Source organism: Triticum aestivum, chromosome 7A, assembly GCF_018294505.1.
Source record: "Triticum aestivum cultivar Chinese Spring chromosome 7A, IWGSC CS RefSeq v2.1, whole genome shotgun sequence".
NCBI lineage: Eukaryota > Viridiplantae > Streptophyta > Magnoliopsida > Poales > Poaceae > Triticum > Triticum aestivum.
Genome location: NC_057812.1, coordinates 16,525,061 through 16,530,441, shown reverse-complemented (window position 1 = coordinate 16,530,441; position 5,381 = coordinate 16,525,061).

Here is a 5,381-nt window from a genome sequence, read left to right as displayed (position 1 = left end):
TTGGTTTTTCTAACTGATATGAATGCCATGATTTCCAAGAACAAGATAGGATTGATGGGCCCCTGAAGCGGTTGCCATTAACCTTGCAGTGCATATTTGCAACAAGGTATTTTAGCATTTACACATTTAGTATAATTTTAGAATTGTTTCTCAGTTTGGCACACTACACATTATAGCAAAGATTCTCTATCTGGCACACTACACATTTTAGCATACTACACATTTTAGCACTGTTTTGGCAATGCACTGATTTGGAGTGATATCATTGGCTCATTGCTGCCTTTGTGCAATGCAGAACTATTAGGAGTGATCTGGAGCAGGAGGGCGACGCTGAGCTCAGTTGGGGCCTCCTCGGCGACCGCTGCGGCGAGGTCTGTGCACTCAGTCTCTGAGTCCCCGCCGCGGAGAGTTGTACATACGCCAAGACCTTCTACGGTGAGCCCCTCACTCACTCAGCACCGAGTACTCTGCAATCTGGTCCTCTATCAGTAGCTTTTGTAGTAGTTCTTGCAGCGAATATGTCTTCCTGTTCAAATACAGAAGCAACACCCGGCGAATATAGAAGCAACACCTGGCGAGTACACCCGGCGAGAATCATGAAGCACTTTTCTTTTAATTAAACACCTGCAGTAGTATACTTGACTGAATTTAAACACTTGCAGTAGTACTTTGATGAGTCTGCTTGATCAACTAAATTTAAACACTTACATTCTTTCTACTGCTGCTTGATCAACTGGAGTACTCTGGTACTTGATCAGTAGCTGTTTTGGTGTAGCAAGTGCAGAATCTGTAGTACTCCATTTGGTACTCCATCTGGAGACTTTAACTGGATCAGATTAGGTACTCCATTTGCTGTAGTACTCTAGTTAACTGAAACTAGTGACATCACTTGAAGCAACTTAAGTCTGAATAATCAAATTCATCATACACTATTACTTGAATAAAAGATTATGTGCTTGCAGTGGAGTGCATGCGTTTTGGAGTAGCATCAGTAGCTACTGTTACTTTTCCACATGAAGTACAGTAATGGAGTAGCAAGTGTACCAGTATTATTGGAGTAAAAAATTCAGTTAAGTTGTGCAGTAGTGTGCTCCTTCTTGTTCTTCTATGAATCTTTTAAGTTAAATGAAACCTTTTTACTCCAGTAGAATTAGATGAATTTTGTCAGTACTGTGTATTTAAATGAATCTTTTGCTGTGTATTTAAAAGAAAGGGGAGTATAAATACTGTTTGGTTAAAACCAAGATTCAGTATCTTGAACTACTCCAGTTGTTTAAATTTGACTTGGTGTAGTAATCCAATACTCCAAACTGTTGATGGACAGATGGCCATTAGTTGGTGTAGTACTGCTTGGAGTAGCTTGCTGTAGAGATTTGTGTATTCTGCAGTTGAGTGCCAAAATAAACCTTGCTAGGTGAATCTTGTTTGCATTAGGAGTAATCGCTGGAAATTTACTGAATTTTGTTTCCATTAGATGCACTATTGGAGTATTGGATTACTGCCTCTGTTTTTAATTAACCACTACTAGAAAAAGGGCTATAGATGGGAGCTCTGTCAGTAGCTAACTGCCTCATGTTCTGCTCTGTGAACTGCTATGTGGTGCTGCTCATGGATGATGGTAGGAATTTATGCAAACTCAGTGATTGTTGCAGCCAAGAAATGCCTAACAACTATTCTGCTCATGATCTTATTTTTATTTCTTTGATGAAAGTTGGTTCTTTTCTTCCCATGTTCACAAAAAATCTTTTACATTTCTAGTGGTTGCCAAAAGCATAATATGACCAGGACAAACATAAACTTTGAGGCTGAAAGGAAATCAAGTAATGAACCACATAGGAATAGAAGGTAAACAAACTATGCTAGTTGAGAATGTACCTCAGGAGTCGATCAGAAGTGCGACGTCTCAATATTTCCTGAAAACCCATATTTGCTAGGATAATTTGCTTTTATTACCTTACTTACACCAAGTTTTAGTTAAACAATGATACTTGAATAATTTTGTGCTATTTCTGTTATGGTTTTGTGGACAGTATTTGACCTTATGGTAACTAGTTGGGGTCAGGTTTTGGGGTTTTGATTATTGGTATGAAGTACTGACAGAGGATCTTACTCACACCATGTTTTAGTTAAACACTGGTACTAGAATGATTTTGTGCTACTTCTGTTGACAGAGAATGGCATGTTAATACCATATAGGTACCCAATGTATTTTCCATGTTGTGATGGAGGCCTTTTTTGCCTTGTCCACCCCAGAGGCCCTTGAGTTTGCTGGAATGTCGATTAACTTCCGTTCTGGCAAATTCGGGTACTCCATATGTCCTATTTTCAGCAAGGGTCATGCTGAAATTTTCCGTGAATTTTAGCATGACTTTGCTAAAAATAGGACATATGGGATACTTGTGACTAATGCATGGGCCGGGGTATCTTAGTAGTTAATTAAGTAGGAGCAAGTGCCCTGGCGTACTTGTGACTAATGCATGGCTTTTAGGGTGCCTCGGTGTCGATAAAAACCGAAATGATGAAAGCTTAGGCTTTTAGGGTGCCTCGGCATCGAAAAACCCTCAATGATAAAAGCTTAGCTTTTAGGATGCCTCGGTGTCGACAAACCCTAAATGATGAGGCCATGATCTTGTTCCTTGACAATAACCAACTTTTTGACCAAACTTTGTTCCTATTTAGAGAGAAACATGGCCAACAACGATGAAGCCGGGGGTTCGGGCATCAAGGCATTCTAGAAGCTGTCCCAGGAGATGGAGGAACAACCTCACTTGTATGAGGACGCCGCCTTCCCCACCGATCCTGAGACCATTGATGGTACCGCCGAGGATGACCCCATTGATGCCACCACTGATGGTGCCGCCGAGGATGCCACCACTGATGATGGCGGCGCACGCACAGATGGCAGCCAACCGAAGAGGCAACGGAAGGACCGGCGCCCGACCGTGCTCCGCACCCTCAAGGAGGAAGTTACTGAAGTGGAATTCTCGCTTCAGCTCGGGTGCATTCTCAAGGAAAAGGCCTACTAATGGCGCACCTAATTTGGCCATTAATGGCGCATTAGAGGTGCGCCATTAATGCCACGCCATTAGTATATTTTACTAATGGCGCACCACTGGTGCGCCATTAGTATTTGGTATACTAATGGCGCACCTCAGATGCGCCATTAGTATATACAACAGTGCGCCATTAGTATGCCTCCCAGGGGGCCATGTATACCCAGGTGCTTTGGCATACTAATGGCGCACAACAACAAGATGTGCCATTAGTAACTTCGGCATACTAATGGCGCACTGTTTAATGATGCGCCATTAGTATCCTTTGGCATACTAATGGCGCACTATGATGTGATACGCCATTAGTATGAATATTAGGTTTTTTTATTTTTTTATTTTCTGTTTTTTGCACAGGTTACAAAATGTATAATTGGACAAAATATAGACAGCACACATCAACAATAGATTCATCGAATACAATAGAAGATTAGTCTCTGAATACAATTCATCATATTAGTCTCCGAATACAATTCATCATATTAGTCTCCGAATTGAAAAGACCGAACAAAGATAGAACATTATATTACAAGTCTCGAGACCGCGAGTAGCGAGTTTGTCTTCATATTACAAGTCGATATCGATCATCTAAACTACCATCACATAGAAGAGAGTTGCGGTCATCACGATGAGCATCATCACGATGAAACTCGTCTTTATCCGGTTCCTCTAGCGCTCCCTCCCCTCTCCCGCTAGATAGCGGGCGTATCTAGATTCGGCCTCGGCCCTAGTGGTGTACCCTTTGTAACTATTACCGCTGAATCGGTGAACCTGTCTCCGACACTCCTCCCAGTCGTCGTAGACTCCGGGAACCTTACCCTTGTACACGACATACGACGGCATCGCTATGCAGTAGCCAAACGAAACGTTAGTACCAATTCACAGACAATACATAAGCAATATATAAGTATGCAACAGAACGATCGGAAGAGAAAAGCAAGACATTAATAGCATCGATTACATCTAAGTTGAACGACTCTCGAAACCAAAGAGACATACTACAAGTTCATTAAAGTTTAATTACAACATGAGCCAATCGATGTTTCCGAACTAGACACAGCATCACTGCTTTCGACTCGACTCAAGGGACCGGAGCGTGGATGAAGCCGCCGTCAATCGTGGGAGTCATGAAATAACGGTCGTTGTCAGCCTGCATTTGTAGCGTTGTGTCGATGTCACTGTTGGATGGTTGATTTCTGAGGTAGAACTGCCCCGAGGTACGAAGGACATCTTGATAGATGATTTCCGCAAACTCCGACTGGATGCGAAAGAATTCTTGTCTGATGTCCGCGTCCTGGATTGCCGACATGCTCGTGGCCCAATCTTTGAGTTTACTCGGTAGCAGAAGTTGATGCTGGTCCCGTCCGATCGCCCGCATGTGATGGATGGCGTAGTAGGCACTCTTCTGACCGCCAGGCGGCTGCTTGACGCAGCAGAACATCGTATAGTGGGAGAACACGTGCTTGCCGTACTTACGAATAGGCCTGGTGAAGGTGCCTCCAGATTTGGCGTCGCCGGGGAGAACATCATCAAGAACCTTCTTGACATTTGTGTAGTCTACGTTCGAATGACGGTCCGGCTCGAAATACGTGGCCATGGAATATTTGGGGCTTAGGAGGATGAGCGTGCAATGTGTGTCACTGCAGAAAACACGGAATGTTAAAAGAAAAACGATCAAAATCTAAGAATTCATATGTTACGGGGCGGTTGAGGGGAGGACTTACTCGGGAAAGTAAGGCACGGGGAAGTTATCCTTATCTTGGTTTGCCAGAATGACGCCTTCGAGGTAAGAACTCGCGACTTGCCGGTCCCCAGCGCTGCCCAAGATCTTGGCACGCATGTAGAAGGGGTCGACTATCACGATGTCCGGGGTCTTCTCGCGAATGATCCGCATCTCCATACTTAGCGAAAATAGCCGAACGAAGGTGTAGTGCAGCGGATGAAGGTTCAACATAGCGTGGATGTCATCAAACCGCAGGACGATCGTACCCCCGATGGAGTTATCCACAAAGCCCTTGCCCTCTGGCACCTTGGCCGCGAAAACCGGGTATGCCACATCCTTCTCTCTGAGACACCGCTTCTCCAAAGAAAGAACACTGTCATGCAGACTCCGCATAGCACAGGTTGCCGCATCGAGCATATTTCTCGGTAGCATCGGCCTACCCGCCACATGCAGCCTCCTCATTAAATCCTCATGTGAAGGTGGCCCGTCCTGAGCACGGATCGTACTCGGTGCCGGCTGGCCCGCACCCTTGTTAGTCTTTCTTTTGCGTGCCTTCTTCTTCTCCTGTAATGGGACCGAGTTCTGCTCACAGACCGCCTTCTTGAGTG